The 19223-nt window shown below is 35.0% G+C and overlaps 1 protein-coding gene across 1 annotated transcript in view; it reads left to right on the forward strand.

Moving 5' to 3' along the window:
- PTPRZ1 (protein tyrosine phosphatase receptor type Z1) overlaps positions 1–19223 on the forward strand; it is an 89383-nt gene that overhangs the window by 10362 nt on the left and 59798 nt on the right. The window lies entirely within an intron of this gene.

The raw sequence follows: 19223 nt of genomic DNA on the forward strand, positions 1-19223 counted from the left end.
TCCATAAAAAACACAGGACCTTAGACAATGGGATTTTTATATCTCCCTATAAGGATTAGGGAGATGTTGTTTTTTTTTGAAAAAAATATCCAAGATACAAAAATGAAACATACAAATATATACTGTATGTGTGACTCTTTCTATGTATGTTGTGATACTTTATTTCTATTACTGCTTATATTTATACAATGTTCTCTACTATATTACTATACTGGTATTCATCCTTCTATGTTGTACTGTATTATTTCCACTAGAAGTATATTATTACTTCTACTGCTATACTACTACTATTATTAGGATACAACAGTGTTTTAACTCTTAAAGATCCTGGTCTTTCTTTAAATCTGTCTCTCTCTCTCTCACTCTCTCTCTCTCTCTCATTAATGGCCAGCAGATAAAGTACTGGGATCTTTTAGTGCTGTGCCTCTTTTTCTTCCTTCAGTCTCTGAAACATTCTTTTATTTGGCTGCTTTCTGTATGTGGTGGTTGTTGAGCTTCCAAAACACACACAGCTCCTCCTGTCTCCTCCCTCACCTGCTTCAAGGTTATGGCTTTCATAACCAATTCTGCCCTGCTGACATTGGGGAGAAAGCTCAGGTGCCTACTATTTTCTTAATAGCCTATTCGGCCACCCTCTGTGACTATAAAAGTCAAGGTTGCTTGTAAGTTTAAGTAGTAGCTATTGTAAGTTTTCCATAGATTAAAGTGAGTCTGCTGAGCATAAAGGTGGACTTTAATTATACTTGTGGCACATCAACCAGTACCGGTAGTCCTCAACGTACAACCATTTGTTTAGTGACCATCTGAAGTTACAACAGCACTGAAAACAGTGACGTATCACAATTTTTCACACTTTCAACAATTGCAGCATCCCCATAGTTACATTATCAAAATTCAGCTGCTTGGCAACTTGCATGTATTTATGACAGTTGCAGTGACCCAGGGTCATGTGATCACCTGTTGCAACCTTCTGACAGGCAAAGTCAATGGGGAAGCTAGATTCACTTAACAACTGCAGTGAGTCACTCAACAACTATGGGAAGAAAGATTATAAAATGGGCCAAAACTCACTTAACAACTGTCTTGCTTAGCAGTGGAAATTTTGAACTCAGTTGTGGTAATCTTTTGAGAACTACCTGTATATACTTAGCAGGAAATAAGTTATTTGGTAACTTAATGCTGTCAGTATAGCTAAAATGCTTTATATAAAAACCTCAGTTGACCAAAACTATGATAGATGGTGAAGATTAATATCTGTAGACTCATTTAGGGATAAGCATGAGATATGGAATATTGAGATTTGGAAAATAATAGAAGTAAATCATAAAAAGCAAGAATTTAAGCAATAAAAATATGTATCTCTGAAACAAAAAAAAGAGAGATAAGTCAGAGTGAAAGTTTTCTGAGTTTGTGGAATAGAATTTATGAATACATCTATGGAAAGAAAAATGTTGATTTAATTATGAATGGAAAGGCTAAAATGTACCTCACAAAATATGAATCTTTGTTAAGTACATTTTGTGGATGGAATTTCTAAGTGGTGATAGTTGCATGTTATGTTCCAGTGAATGATGATCAAGGAAAAATTTAGAAAAGAGTTCAGGAGGAAATTATGTGACATGCTGAATGACAATACCTAGTTTAAGCATAATGTACAAAGCAAAGAAATGAATATAAATCTAAATTTATCATCATAATTATAAAGCTTGAATGATTAGGTTAAATATGAATGAACAAATTAGGGAAGGCGGTCTGGATGAAAGATTCTGGACATGGGAGAGATAATTTTTGGTAGCATCAAGAGTAGATCTTGGGGGGAAAATTCACATGGAAGAGAAAGTATAGGAGAATGACTGCATAAAGGAAAAGAGTCCTCCATGAAAAGCATTGGAACATAGATTAATCACCCAATAGAATGAATGGGAAGTGGACATAATGGGAAGTGATATGGAACAAAGTGAAAAGAATTAGAGAATGACATAGAAGAGTCCCAATAATGGGAAATATAAAAAGTGATACTTCATGGGATTACAAAGTAAAAGGGGATTGGATGAGAAAAATGTATGTAAGAGAGGGATTACTACAAAAAACTAGGATGAGAAAAACATATTCTCTAATGTACAGAAACAGAAACATAGGAATGGATAATTAAAATTAAAAGAAGCTGAGAAAATACAGAGCAGTTCTGATGGAAATAAATTGTTTTGGAAGTCGGTGAAGAGGGCTGAACAAGACAGTTGTAGCAAATTGAATAGACTTAAGAATAAAAGTGACTGAATGATTTGTGAAGAAACTGAAATGAGAAGTATTTGAAAGAAGTAAATGTTAACGTAAGAAAAATGGCTGAGAAGAACATTGTAAATGTATGTGTGTATTATATATATATATATATATATATATATATATATATATATATATATATATATATATATATATATATATATATATATATATATATATATATATATATATATAAATATATATAATTTTATTCATTTATAACATAAAATATGAAAATACAAAAGCAAGGGACAACAATAGAGAAAGAGAAAACGAAAAAGTGTGGAGAAGGGGCGGGGAAGAAACAAAAGGCGTTGACTTCCGACTCCCTCTGTTGCAGTAAAATAAGACATTAGGATCGAATCTCAACTTTTTATATTTCTATAGCAGTATGCACTAGCCATTTCTACATCAACAAATCAGGCTAATAAGTAAAACCCAAAATCATAGTGTTAAGTCCGGAGAATAATGGCGCTTGAGACGAAGCATTTCTAACAAGTCTTTATTCTCTGCTTCCAATCTACGAACAACGACAAGCCCAGAGGCGCGCAAGCCTCTATATATACCCTCCGATCCCCGGGCAATTCCAACCAATCACAAGGCAGTCCTTTCCCACCTTGCGCATGCGCGCAAGGCCGGCGCCGCTCAGTCTGGTCCCGGGCAGCTTTTGCAAATGCCCGGGACTCTTGCAACTTCCCGCGGCTGCTTCTGCAGGCATGGGACACAACACCAGTATCATTTTTTTCCACCTCAAGCACACAGTCCAGAAGCAGTTTCCAAGTAGAAACAAAAGTACTTATATTCTTTTCTTTTGTCAAAATAATCAATTTAGCCATCTCTGCTAATTCCATCAGCTTTTGTAACCACTCGTCCATAGTGGGAATCAAAGCATCCTTCCATTTTTGTGCATAGAGCAGTCTTGCTGCCGTCATCATATATAAAATCAGAGTTCCATTTTTTTCCCCCAAGTCTTTTTCCATTAGACCCAAAAGGAAAGTTTCTGGTTTAAGAAATTTCTCCATTAATGTATGAATCCTACTCCAATATTTCTTTGCTTTATGACACGTCCACCATAAATGATAAAAAGTCCCTTCTTTACATTTACATTTCCAACATTCATTTGAAATACCTTTATACATTCTAGATAGGTTACAGTATCTGGTGTTAAATACCAGCGATACTTCATCTTGCAAAAGTTTTCTTTCAAGTTATAGTTTAATGTAAATATTAAGCCTTTCATCCACATATTCTCCCATTGTTCAAAACTCACATTATACCCAACATTTCTTGCCCACTGGATCATACAGTGTTTTACATGTTCATTTTCCAAATTCAATTTTAATAATGTTTTATAGATCTTGGCAATAATATGAGCATCACTACCGCATAGTAAAATTTCCAATTCTTACATAGGTACATAGTTATTTTGATACAGTTTTGTGTTTGTGTTTGTCAGAATGACCCCCAGATATTTCAGCTTTTTCTCAACCTTAAAACCAGACTTTTTACTCAATATATCACAATCCTGAGAGGACATATTCTTAATCAACATTGTTGTTTTCTGTTTGTTTATTTTAAAAACTGTTTAAAATCCTGGAAGAAATGGACGTTGGAGAGAACTTCATTCAAAGAGTTAAAGCTATTTACACATCACAACAAGCAAAAATTGTTATTAATGATGATTTAACTAATGTGAAATTCACAATGGCAAAGACAAGGATGCCCCGTGTCCCCTTTGTTGTTTATTTTGGTGTTGGAAGTTTTAAATAGAGATATTAGGCAAGATGAGAGAATAATGGGTATAAGCATCAAGAAAGAAGTTTACAAATTGAGGGCATTTGCTGATGATTTGGTTATATTCCTGCAGGACCCAAAAAATAAGATAGAATATATGATGAGGAAATTAAATGAGTTTGGGGCCCAAACATTGTAAATGTTTTGAGGTTGTTGTGTAAGACTACAAATGCATATGGAATTGTAAAATGTTTAAATGTGGGCGTGATTCTACAATGTGTTTAATGTGTGTGGAGATTATATTTATGTAGATAGTGTTTATAATGCCACTAGGATTATGCATTTTAGTAGTAATGTACCAAAGATCAGGATAGTCTGACAGGAAACAATTGCAATTAAACAGAAAGGGCAAAAACCTGGAGCAAGTTAGATGAATGTTTGCATTTTGGTAGCAAGTATATTAAGGATGGCAAAATAACTTGTAGAAGGCCTATCTATTTGGTTGCAAAGAGTTAATAGTCTAAGGTTTCACTTAATGTAATAAGCATATATTATAATTATAGTAAGCAAAATATATAAATCTTGTATCAAAATAACATATCACTAAATCTGAGAAGATAGAGCAGTAAAAATTTGTTAAAGAATTGTAGTTTTATATTGCACTTCGTAGATACATTTGGTTTCTATAATGTCTATAATGTTATTGATTCTTCTATAGATTTTTCTGGTTTTTATTAGCACTGTTATACTGTTGGTTCTACTTTTTCATATCTTCTGGTTGTAATATTTATCACATATATATTATTTTTAAAAAGAAAAAAGGGTACTTATGAGTTTTGTGTAGAGATAGAGTAAAAAATATATATGGACTGATTACATAAGTTACTGATCAGGATAAAAGAAGTAAATTTGGATGAATTGGTCATATTATTAAATTTATATGCTATCCAACTTGTTTTCAAGTGACTTATAGAAGGAATTAATGAGAACTGAATTGAAAACAAATATATTAAGGGAGAATGGGTGGACATGAGGAAGGGGAAGACCAGGATAGTCATAATTGGATGGAAATGGTGATGTTCTCAACAATAGGATTTTTTTTTTTTAAAGGCAGGGTGTTTTGAGAACAAAAATACAATACTGAAATGGTACGTGGAGTTGGTAAAAGCACAGATGGTTTACAAAGAGATATATGAATGGTGTTAGTGTAGAATAAATTTAGCTGTATTATATTACATCTTTGAGTTCTTTGGTTTATTATCTTTTACTCTATTTCCTATTGTATATTATATTGTTTATTTGGAAAAGGATTACCATGATGAGTAAATGCCTGTATTGTTTTACACAAGAAATGACCTTTTCTGTCCCATCTCTTCTGGGTTAATTAATGAATGTGCTAAACTGTGAATTAAGAGTTTATTTAATTGTTTTCTCAAGCCTGATCAGTGTTGCTGAACTACATACATTCAAAGAAAGAACATTTCACTGGCTGCTGAAAGATTCAGGGATGAATTGCTTGACCATAAAAATATACAAATCCATGAAAAATGGTTTGATGTAGTGTTGACATCAATGAAAGAAATTAACACTAAAGGAAGATTACATTAAATGATGTGAAAGGGATACTAAAAGTTGAGGGGAAAATGAATATTAAGATTTTGATTATACTTCATGGCTAAACTATATAAATATCCTTCTTCACATGATTATAATTCAAATCCTGGAATTGCAGAAGTATATTGTAATTTCTTATTAGTTCCCAATTATATTATTACTGATTATATGCTTTTTCTGTCAGAGATTCATAGTCAGTTTTGAAACAGTGATAATACTAAGAGAAAGTTTATTACAACACTGCAAAAATATGACAAGAAAGAGTTTTAATAAAATACTGATTTCAAAGTAGAATTTAACTTAATTTAACAAAAATGTCAAGAGAATATGTATAGTTTGAAGAACATGAAAAAGCACACTTAGCATAGTTTTAATGTTTTTATCTTACTCTCCATTTTCTAACATATTGGTTTTGGAGATAGCAAAATGAATATTAAGAGTTTCCATATAATGGATTAATGTGATAATGGGAGAAACCAACAGTTCCTTAAAGAAATTAATTGGCCCTGTTCATATGTAGCAAAGATTTTACCATAATAAGCGATACACTTAGTCTAAGAATAAATGTTCCTGAATATAGAAAAACGTGCATGCAGAAAGGTACAGTTTTATTAGAAGCTATATAATTGTGTAATAGTGGTTTAAAAAAATCCCCAAATGTTATCCCATTTTCTTAATAACCAGTATGAAAGATTAGAACTTTTAATTAAAACAATTTTATGTATGTATAATATATATCCTAAATATATTAGTTATACTCAGTTCTAAAATATTTTATTTCTCTCCAAATGTAAGATTTCATTATGTAGGACCAGAATAATAGCATTAATTTCATGCTCTGTAGGCTTTAAAATAATATTGATTACTGAAAATGTCAGAAAAAGAGAATATAAAGCAACATTTCTGCCTATTTTATCTCTTATTCTGACATATTATTATGGTGCAAATAATACTATGATGAGCAATGTGAAAATGCATAATTTATTACAGAAATTGTGCAAATAAAAAATAAGATTCATGTGTATATTTTTCGATTAGGATTTTAACATTCAGGTCATTTATCAACTTAATTGATTCTTATAACTGGTTTGAATTACTCTTAGTGGCGAGGCATGTATCATCACTCCTACTGTATATTCTAAAATATTGCCACAAATCCAATGCTTTTTCATAGTTGCTTCCCCCATTTCTTACTATTGATCGAAAAGAATCAAAAACCTAACAGGATTATTTCTGCCGCAAAACAAAATTATAAAAGGTTTATACATTCCATCATTTGATGCCTGTAGAATTTCCATGCATGTTTGTGGATTATGAGATATTTATTAGGCAAAGGAAATAAAAAGTGCCTCTTTGGGATTCTGTTTCTATTCTGTTCTTTATTGTTGCTGGGATTCCTGATTTATTTGCTTTCCAGTAGTTAATTTTTGTTTTAAAAAATTATGCTATTCAGAATAGCAATTTTATGCATTCTTGGGTTTTGCCTTGTTGCCAGTTTCTTTTTCTAGCACTAATCAGCACCGTATGGATAGCGGGCACAAGATTCTTCAATGCAAAACAGAAAATGTGTGTCCTTTTGCTTGACTTTTACTCTAATTCATATATGTCAAACACAAGGCCCATGATGTGGTTGGAACAGGCCCATGGAGCCACCCTGGAAATGATGAGGGTCTCGCCCCAGCCACCTCAGTACCGGCCTGGCCAGTGCGCACAGGAGGAGGCAAGCGCATTGGGGCTGGTGGAGCCCAGCATCAACTGCAGCTCATTGGCCCCTCGACTGCTCATTGGCCAGCAGCAATGGCCAGGGCACATTGACGCACCTTGGGGCTCCACAGCCAGACCACCTCCTCCCCACAGCAGCAGCAGGAGCCCCATCATCCATCCGCTCTCCTCCAGCCCAGGAAGCCCACGAGCCTGGAGGAAATGGCCAGCACAGCCTGCCGGGTGTCTGATAAGCTGTGCTTGGTGCCTGGCCCACCTACAGTGCATTCGCACACCTCAGGGCCCTGCAGCCAGGCCATCCCGGCATCACGTCGCCCCTGTTGAGATATATTGTTTTATTGTTCATAGTATATTTGAGTCGGGTTATATGTTATTTTAGTGTTATACTATAACTACTTCTCTGGTCATTGACAAAATAAATATTATTTTATTATTTTCATCTGATTGATTTAATTGTTGTGAGTCCGCAGAGTTGTGTTTTAAAATGAGCAGTGATATAGGTCTTATGGATGAATAAATTAGTGTACTGCAACATTTCTATTCTTCCCAGTTTTTGTTGAATTTTGTTTCCTTGATATTTCTTAAAATCTTATGGCTTATTATATGACAATATTTTATATTAATGCATTATAACCTAGGTTAAAATTAGTGAATTCTACAAGTTGCCATTGGCATCAAGTAGTTTATTTGATTAATGTAAGACATCAGAAACAGTCAAAGCAACGGTTGCTGATGGGCCTAAATTTAGATTAAACTTAAACTTAAATTTAGATGAGACTTCTTGAATGTTCCAAATTAATGAATAACTTTCATTAAAACAAAGAAGGTATCTTTGCAGTTATTAAAAAAGTAAGTTTCAACTATCCAAAATTCTATTGAAAATAAATTCATGTCGATAATATAGTTTGTCAGAACCATATGCAGCTAAGTCTTTCCCTTCTAATTGTGAGCTCTCTCACTCCCACACCCTATTCCCCAGTTGAGAATTTTATTTTGTTAATCCATGTGGAAATAAGATTGTTATCTTTCATTCATCTGAAGACTTTGGTATAATAAAATTATTTTGATGGTTAGATACCACCTTCCATATATAGAGCTCAAAGTTGTTGAACAGCTGCAGTGGCATGGACCTTCTCTTGTTTTTTCTGCTAGAAGCCTCCAAGTACTCAATAATTCCAGTGAGTTCCTCCCCCAGACCCTTTGCTCTTGGACAGTTTCCTATGGTCTACTTTCTCTGGAGGTCTCATTCCATTGGCATTCACAGAGAGCACTTTGTACCTTACTGGTGTGCTCTTCCTCTTCCTTGACGAATCTTAAAAGTTGCATACAAGTATATTCATATTCTATTCCAGGAGGGATGCAAGTTTGCATTTCAAATAGGCATAATTAATGTATTCTTTTTATATATCTTATAAATATGTGAAAGAAGAGGAATGTTTAAAATACAAAGCCTAACAAATTTATCAACATTCACTTCATGAATAATTAATTCTCAATGCAATGAATAAATGAAATCATCAATCATATTCACTGGGAAGAGAATCTTACTAAGTTCAAAGAAGTTTATTCACTGTAGCTTAACTGTTCCACGCCATCACTAATAAATGTATTAGTAATTTATATAGCATCTAAAAAGTTATTCAGAACTCTCTTTTAGCATGAATTTGGTATAGTGATTGAGGTTCACTCTAGAGACTGGAAGACTATAATTCTAGTCCAGCTTTAGACGTATAACCCAACTGGGTGACTAGACGGCCAATCACTCTCTCACGCCTTATCAAGAAAACTCTCACGCCTTATCAAGAAAAAACTTAACAAGAAAACTGCAAAAACTTGTCTTAGCAGTCTCCAGGAATTAAAATCAATGCATTCATTAATAATTTGCCTGAAGTATCATCACTTTAAAAAGTCATTAGTAACAAAATACTGGCTTAATTTATGGCTTATGGTGCATAGGGGGTCAATAAAGCAGTTACTGTAGTTAGATAGAGATACAGTATTTGCTCTTGTTTTATTCTATATATTTTCTGGATTTTGTATGCTATTTTTAATCCTATAGAAATAGGTGATGCATTAAAATCATGTAGTAAAATAAATAAATCAGCAATTCATACTCAGTGAAGTGAATCTGTAAGTTCCTTAGTCACTATACTACAACTGAATAATTTCACCAATAACTTGACTATGGAATATGTATGATTCCACAAACTTTAATATATAGCCTTGTTGACTTGCTTTATGAAATATTTTTCATATAATAATAATTTATTAAAATTATATGACACCCAATTCCCAATGAGTCTGGATGATTTACAATTGTTGAAACATTTAAAAACAAAGAACAATACAAAAGCAACACAAGCCAAAAGAACAATACTGGGAAATAAATAGATCGGGGGGGGGGGGACAAAAAGGAGGAAAGAGGCTCAATCAACCTCTCCAAAAATGCTTTCAGGATAAGAAGAAAACTGCATCCAGATTGTTTGGAGGTAGAAAGATGCATCACATTTGGCACAACTAGGCCAGCTTTCTTTTACCATAATCCAGCCAATTCTGACACATTATAGCTGGAGTAGAATCTAGATGTCATTCGAACTGTATTGCATTTCAGTGGGATAGAAATTTTGCTGCAAATATGAACAATCTTCATCTATCTCCTAAGAAATCAATTACAAATATCTGGATTTTATGATGTCATTGGGTTTGCACAATTCCTGATTGTTTTACATCATTTACACATTTTAAAAAAGTGCCCTAAAACATTAAAGACAGAAACAAAATAAGAGAGTAGAAAATGCCTGTTTCCTTTCCTACAAGCATTTTGTGCCCTCTGAAATAATAACTTTTGCACTTCATGAAAATTCAGTATTGAACTGTCCATAGGAGACATAAAGGTACATAGAACTAAAAACTTCTAATGAGATCCAGTTTAGTACAGTGGTTAAAGCATCAGGCTAGAAACCAGAAGACAGGGGGTTTTAATCCCATCTTGAGCACAAAGCCAGCAAAGAGATCTTGGGCCAGTCACTTTCTCTCAGCCCTAGGAAGCAAACAATGGCAAACCACTTCTGTAAAACCTTGTGAAAAAAATTAGAGGGACTTGTGTCCAGGCAGTCTCCAAGAATTAGACATGACTGGGTGGGGGAGAAGGGGATTCAAATATAACTTCCTTATACAAATTATACTTTATTTGCCAGTGTTATTCTTTTGTCTGCTGCTTTTGTATTTTCTTTGTTTTTAAATGTTTCAACAATTGTAAATCATCCAGAGTCATTGGGAATAAAGTCCGTATAATTTTAATAAATTATTATTGTATGAAAAATATTTGTTAAAACAAGTCAACAAGACTATATTAAAGTTTGTGGAATCATACATATTGCCATAGTTAAGTTATTGGTGAAATTATTCAGTTGTAGCATAGTGGCTAAGGAACGTATGGAGTTACTTCACTGAATATAAATTGCTGATTTATTTATTTTACTATCTCTATGCCTCCTGATTCTGAAAGTGATGCAGAATATTAATACTCTTTAGAAGCTCAGTTGTTCCAACTGGTGAGACATGCAGATATAGGACCTTTGAAAAAGTTTTTCAATTATGATAAATGAAAAGTCTTCTTATTTTGATATTTAAAGTGCAGATTCTGTTAGGTCCTCTGTTGAGATGCAGATATATTAAATATCGAGAGCCATCATGGTTGTTGGGCAATATCTTTCCCTTGGAAGAAGCTCTGTTGATATTGAGCTACAGCATCCAGAATGTCTGGGAATGCTAGAACTTCCAATTCAGTAATATCTGGAGTGTGACAGATTGTATATGATAGTGTAATTATTAAAAGTCCTTTGTGTCAGTGTACAAAGTGTTTGGGGTGGTAACCCTCAAGTTAATGCAGTAGATATGTTTTCAGATAGCCGTTGCGACAATTTGTGTTAGGACCTGTCAGAGGGTAGGTATTGAAAAGAATGAGGTTACACATACAGATACACACGTGTATGTACATACACACAGAGAGAGAAAGAGATAACAAGTGAAGTATAGTGATGTTTACTACTGTACATGTATAATATAAAACTAATTAGCAATAATATAATGGAGCACAAGATCAAACTTGAATCTGAAAGATTCAGCAAGACTTTCTAAAATATTTATTATAAGGGAGTGGGATTGTAGCATAAACCCCAACTTTAAAATATGCTTAATTCAGTTAAAGTAAAAAAAATCCCAAAATGATATATATGGAATATTACAGCCCCCCCAAAAATGTGACATTGTTCCACAGACTATGAGGTTTGTCTTTTTTCTGATCTATAAATTTATAACTCAGAATCAACTACAGCTACTGAGACTACAATTATTTTAAAGGTTACCTGTACTGATATAATTCAGAAAGGAGCTTAGCTTGAATGTCACTTCCTAGCCAGCTGTTCACAGCAGTCCATTTTTTTTAATTAGTGGAAAATGAACTTTTAAATTTTGAGAATGATTATCAGATTAAAAGTTCTGATATTTTCTCTAGGAGGAAATCTATTCAGTTAAAGAAATTGCATAAATATTTACTGTTTATCACAATCTTGTTCTATTTGCCTACTGTGATCTCAATTCTTGTTAATTCATCTAAGAGCACTTTGGGATATTTTAGATTTTAACCTGAAAATAGTTCAACTCCCTATAGTAAAGGTAACCCTTGGCTAACAATTGTAATTGGAGCTGTGAACTCTGTCATTAAACAATGACGTCATAAAGTGTGATGTCATGTGACCATGCTGACTTATGGCAGCCATTCCAATGGTGGTGATTGTTAGGTACATTGCCCATGGTCATTGGGTACAGGATCATGGGATCGACATTTGCAACCTCCTGCCAGTTTTCCCGTTTACTTTGCTTGTTGGAAGCCAGCACTGAAGGTTGCAAACGTGATCATAGGATGCTGCAACTGTTGTAACTGAGAGCCAGTTGCCAAGTGCCCAAATCATGATCATTGCAACTTCAAGGACATAGCCGTAAGTCCCCTCCTTCAGCATCGTTCTAATTTTAAATGGTCCCTGAACAAGAGAGGGCAACCTCACTTGATGGTTTTCCTGGGCTCTTGAAATACCTGCATATGTTTCAATTAACATTTTATTCATCAAGTTCAAGTACAACTATCTGAAAAGCATCATTTGTGCAAAACTATGTTATTTCTTGAAATGCTTTTGACATTATTGGAACATTAAGACAGAACAGCATTAGTGATATTTAAGTGCAATGATATTTTGCAAATGGAAGTATTTCCTCTCTGCAAAACTTTTTGTCTTGCTTTTGTTTCACAATGTTATGATAATCAACAGGTTGGTAGTTTTTCTAATTAATTTGCTTGCACAAATAATCTGTTAAATTCTATGAGCTGATCTGTTTTTGTCCTAAAATAGGCAAAATCATACACTGTCCTAACTGCTCTGTCCTAACATATCCCATGTTGCACATTGAGAAAGTTGGCAGCATTTCAACCTTAGGGCACATATTTCTTATTAAAAAGGATAAAGTGGCTGCACAGCTTGTTTCTATGTCCATTTTCCAGCAATTACTTTGCCTGGTTTCCTTTTCCAATCACAAGACCAGTTATCATGCAAGTGAGATGACAAAATAATATCAAATCAAACAGATCTTTCTAGCATTAGCTAGCTGCAGGTTTTTGGTACGAACAATAATGCTATTGTGATTGAGATGAAAAAAACAATTTGCTGTTGAATAAGAGAATTTGTCATGCCTTGTTTACTTTCTATTATTATATTGTTCAAAATAAATGTTTAACATGTGTTGAAGTTTATATGAAAGAGAAACAGAGTGCTTAGAAATATGTAACTATAATTTGTATTAGCCATAGTGGCTAATGCAATATTGCGCGCTAACTCTACCAACAGCCAGCAGTTCAAACCTGACCGGCTCAAGGTTGACTCAGCCTACCATCCTTCCGAGGTCGATAAAATGAGGACCCAGATTGTTGGGGGCAATATGCTGACTCTGTAAACCACTTAGAGAGGGCTGTAAAACACTGTGGAGCTGTATATAAGTCTAAGTGCTATTGCTATTAGATGTAACTAAAGAAAAAAATGCACAAATCGAGGTACCAAATGACAAACCTAAGATTTTCCTATATGTCAATTAAGCAGACAACTTGGTTCAAAGCTGATTGGCAACCTCTTAAATAGGAAATGCATTGACAAGCAGCGGGAAGTCCAAATGTGCCATTGTGTGTATTGTTTGTTCTAAACAAAAGGGAGAAATAGAAAGAAAAAGAATCTTTAGTGTATATAATAAATTGATTAATAATGTAGCCACAGCGTGCAGAGAATGACTCCTGGAATTCCTTCCAACTTCTTACCAAGAGCCAAGGTGCACCTGTGTTTTCTTGTTTCTAAAGAAGTGATGTTTCTAGGTGTAAATTTTTGCTTTCATTCATGTTGCACCGAGAATGCTGGGAAGGGCTGTGTAGGCTGCATGTGCTCCATTCTGAATGAGGTGACTGGGAGGGGTTAGGACTTAGAATAGATAAATCACTAACATTCTGAGCCACTGACCAATATAGGGATCCACTGGTGTTTTTTTTTTTCTTTGTAGCCCTCTCCCCGATCTTTTTCTTTTGCTGGCTTCTCCCTATTTTTGTCAAGGTTCCGACAGATAGAGACAAATAAAAAAGAACTCTGAGGCTTGCAAGTTCCTCAAAGAACATGTTTATTGATACAAAGTATTGGCATGTCAAAAGTGAAACCAAGTCTGAATAGACACATAACAATCCCCAATACAAAGTTAAGAAATCCCACCCCTAAAGCTATGCAAGCTACTATTTGATTTTTGATTTTAATTTGATTTGATTTTGATTTTATTAAATTTATACCCCACCCTTCTCCCGGAGGACTCAGGGCGGCTTACAGCCAGTTTAAAACAATGGTACAGTACAATACAAAATTTAAAAAAGATTAAAAATAACTATTCGAATTTGGCCGCTTCTACTAAAAATTTAATTTAAAACCCCTCTAAAATACCCCTAGGCCAGTCCTGCCTGCTGAAATAACCAGGTCTTGAGGGCGCGGCAGAAGGAGGGGAGATCTGGAATCACCCGGATCTCTGGGGGCAGCTCGTTCCAGAGGGTGGGTGCTCCGACAGAGAAGGCTCTCCCCCTGGGGGTCGCCAGCCGACACTGTCTGGCTGACGGCACCCTGAGGAGGCCCTCTCTGTGGGAACGTATCGGCCGGTGGGAGGCAATCTGTGGCAGAAGGCGGTCTCGGAGGTAACCAGGTCCAATGCCATNGCAATACCTATGGACACTTGGGAGTTAATCTGGGTGAGAAATGTGAAGTTTACACAGGCTCAAAATTTACGGGAGAACTTTTATAAGATGTTTTACAGATGGCACCTGGATCCTTCAACTATGTCTCGTATTTATGTGAATTATGAATCCAAGTGTTGGAGATGTGGACATCCAGATGCAACTTTTTTTCATATGTGGTAGACTTGTAGGGTTATTAAGGCTTTTTGGATACAACTGTGGTGGAACCTACAGCAAATTTTTAAAAAAAGGATTATATTTCTCCCACAGTTGTTCCTTCTAGGTATTGTGCAAGACTTAGACGTAAAAGAAACAAATTTGATGCTTTATTGTTTAACTGCTGCTCGTTTGTTGATAGCCCCGAATTGGAAGAGTCCAATTTTGCCTACAATGGGAGACTGGAGATTGAAAGTTTCCTATCTTGCTGAAATGGCAAAGATTTCGGGTTTTGGGAAAAGCCACTCGAATGAACAATTTTTATCAATATGGAGAAGATGGGTTGTTTATATTCAGAAGAAACATGGTGTGGTAGAATATAATTTAGGTTTCTAGATTTTCTTTTTGTACTTTAATTGTGGAGTATAACGTGCTAGAATAGAATTTAGGTTTTTTTTAGATTTTTCTTTATTATGACTTTGTTTATTTTCTTTTTTTTTCTTTTTTTTATTTTCTTGTGTATTAAGGTATATTGCGGAGTTAGAGATATTAGTATATGTTTACTTTTATATGAATATTATCCTGGGATTTGGTTTGGGAAGTCGGGAGGGGGGGTGTGGGGGGCTTATAATTCTTATTGTGTTTACTTATGTTTAATTGTTTTTTATTGTAAAACAATAAAACTTTTTTTGGAAAAAAAAAAAAGTGAAACCAAGTCTGAATAGACACATAACAATCCCCAATACAAAGTTAAGAAATCCCACCCCTAAAGCTATGCAAGCTACTATGTCCCCCAATACAACTTCTTGGTGGGCTTTTCACGAAACACCCAGCCTGCAGTCCTGGGAGCAGACAATGACCTTGGTTCCCATGGGAGAAAGTCTGTTTTGTCTAGTGAAGCACCTGGTAAACCTCCCTCCCTTCGTGCTATGTGTCAACCGAAAATGAGTAGGGAAAATAGCTGCAGCCACGCTCATTTTCAAAGTTGATAACTTACTTGATTCCAGACTGTTCAGTTTTCAGAGTTTTCTTAAAATGTGGGTGTTTGATGCTCTCTGAGTGTGGTTGATTTCCTGCAGACATTTCATTACCATGTTAGGTAACATCATCAGTACACCAATGATGCCACACTTCAACCCTGAGCTACAAATATACTCTTCCATCAATTTATTAAACCCGTGGACAGAATTTCAACCTCCTTTCTTTCAAACATTCTGTTGTATTGGAAAGGATAAAATACAATATACAGTATCTGTCAGCTGAGGGACTAGCATCTTAGGATCAATTCCAATAAGCAACAGTGAAATATAGAGAGGACATGGGAAAATACTGTGCTAAGAATCTTTTCAGAGTAGGACTAGAACAATTGCTGCTTGAAAATCATAGTGATTACCTGCTCTGGCAGAGAATGAGGAGATGACTGGCTGTTATATATTTCTGTTCTTTGTGACAGATAATATAGAAATCAGAAAAAAATGAGAGTAATCAGGCAAAATGCCAATGTAACAATATTTTTGATGCAGTTCTGGCTGTCTGCTATGAATTTAAATGGGTGAGAGTTTGCAAGGTTAGATTTATAATTAAAAGCTTTGTTAAAATTTGATGACTTTTAAATCTAAGTAGTCAGAAGCCAGTTGTTTAATAGATGACAGTTCTTAATTTTTAGAGATGTGTAAAATAGAACTAGGAGGAAGAAGTATGATTGTTTTTATTTTTAAGTAAACTTTCTGTTCTGAAATATTGCTCAGAATCCTGCCATAATGGTAGAAAATCATAGTTTAATGAGTTACATTGTTACATTCTATGCCCTTCTCAAAGTTTTGTGTTGCCAGATTATCAGACCCTAAAGAGAATATGTTGACTTTGTCATGATCTTGTTCTGCTCCTATTATTCTTGCCAAGGAGGTAAAATCTGGCCTTATTGTTATTTCTATCAAGAGTGCCCAGTAGAAGACACGATTACATCATGTCCAGCATTATGCCCATCTTCATGTAATCATGATTGACACATAATACATTTTTTGCATAATAGTATAATGATAAGTATGATGTCAGTTTCCTTTTTCACTTTAATGAATCATCTAGTATTGGGGTTGAAGTTAGCAAAGCAGCTATCCAGCATGATGTGTACTGCATCAAAGTTTCAGCAATGGCTAGTCTGCAACTGAGTAGCTTTAGAGGTGTTCTTGTTTCACTCTTTTGGAATTTGTGAAAAGAACCTTAATTCCAGAATATGCTTTCATTTAGAGGCATTTAGCATGCTATCAGACCTAAGTTGGTGATTCTGGGCATCTGTCAAGTGATACACATTTCTTTCTTGTTGTATGAAGGATGGGGAAAATAGATTTCCTGTCATGATTCCATCCTTTTATATTTACTGTAAATGTTAAATTTCAACAAGACATCTATGTTTCCATGAGAAATTTGGTGATCTACTAGGATTTCAGTCTACTTGTAACCTTGTAACAATTTCAAAGAATATGGAAATCTAGGGAGATTTGCTGACCTCACATGACAGGGGCATTTTAAATTTGACAAATGCTATATCAGAAAGAAGGACTATGAACATCATATTGCTACTCTTGCACTAAAACAATATTTGACATTTGTTGTTGTTAGTTGCGAAGTCGTGTCAGACCCATTGCGACCCCATGGACAACGTTCCTCCAGGCCTTCCTGTCCTCAAACATCTTCTGGAGCCCATTTAAACTCACGCCTACTGCTTCAGTGACTCCATCCAGCCACCTCATATTCTCTGTCGTCCCCTTCTTCTATTGCCCTCAATCTTTCCCAGCATTAGGCTCTTTTCCAGTGAGTCCTTCCTTCTCATTAGGTGGCCAAAGTATTTGAGTTTCAACTTCAGGATCTGGCCTTCTAAAGAGCAGTCAGGGTTGATCTCCTCTAGGACTAACCGGTTTGATCGCCTTGCAGTCCAGGGGACTCACCGGAGTCTTCTCCAGCACCATATTTGACATACTTATGGTCAATTAGACCTTGGATGAAATAGACAAAATATATAGAAATTCAAACTTAAGAGGAGTCACTCTTTGATAGGTCAACTTTGCTGAAGAAATGAATTTTGAAACCAAAGTGATTGAGAAAAAAGGCTGAATATTATTCTAAAGACCAGTTGTGTTTCCAGATAACTCTACTTTAAAATAGAAACTAATAATGAATGAACTAGAAGTTGAGGATAATAAAAATGACCAGTAGCCTCTAGAAAAAATTGCAATGATGCCAAAATGATGACATGGGTATGTGATGTCATATATGGCCCATGACTGTATATTTGTGTGCTAATGCCAAATTCAAAATTCACAGGAATCATGCAATATATTGCTCTGTATCAGCCCAGCAGGTTTGAGTCACAGGTACCATATGAATATAAGAACATATGGCTTTATTCCAAGGCAATATAATAACATAACATTAAGCATAAACATAAACATAACATAAAATAGCAGAATATTCAAAAATACTCAAGAACAAAAGAAAGACAAAAGACCTCTGCCAGTCAAGGAACCCAGAAAAATGATGGGAGGGTGGGCCTCTTCAAAGCTATTGGATATGTAGCTCCTTGTGTCAATCAGGTCTGCATAGAATGTCCATCTCATGGGGATTGCCAACCAGCTTATATAGATTCCAAAGCATAATCCGTCCTTTCTGTTCTCAAAAGCATTGTCTCACTTGATTTTGCCAAGCCTAAGAGGACAAGCTTATCCCTGGAATGCACCACCCATTCCTGTCAAAGATAAGACCACCCCAAGTTTAAGCATTATTGAAGATGAGAAAGATCATCGAACTTTGCACAGGTGTCCCATACCAAAGAGAGGACAAAATAAAGTATCAGCCTTTAGTGGTTAAAATAAATGCTTGCTTAATTGTCTATTACATACTGAAACATTACATGACTCAGTATTACACAGCACTTCAGAACTTGGTCATAATTACTTTGGGGGAGGGGGGTGCTGAAACTTCAAGTGGTTGTTAAATGACTGGTTGTAAGTCGAGGACAATAGAATAGAATAGAATAGAATAGAATAGAATAGAATAGAATAGAATAGAATAGAATAACTTTATTGTCACTTTAAATGTATACTAATTGGCATACATTAAAATGAAATTTCATTGCATACAGCTCTCAAAGGATCACCACTTCCAATATACACTACATAAATATTGCAAAAAAATGCATATACCCACATACCCACATATATTCTATGACACAGAGAAATAACACAGTCTACTTCAGATGTATACATGTACATGGTGAGAAAAATGAATCTTGCGAGTTTACCAGATGGATGGCATAGGGAACAAAGCTGTTACAGAATCTGGTAGTCCTGCTGGAAATTGGGGCCTATCAATAAGGAAATCAAGTATCCAGTTACATAAAGGAGTATTAAAACCT

Source organism: Protobothrops mucrosquamatus, unplaced genomic scaffold (genome assembly GCF_001527695.2).
Source record: "Protobothrops mucrosquamatus isolate PMUCROS unplaced genomic scaffold, P.Mucros_1.0 scaffold1705, whole genome shotgun sequence".
Classification (NCBI taxonomy): domain Eukaryota; kingdom Metazoa; phylum Chordata; class Lepidosauria; order Squamata; family Viperidae; genus Protobothrops; species Protobothrops mucrosquamatus.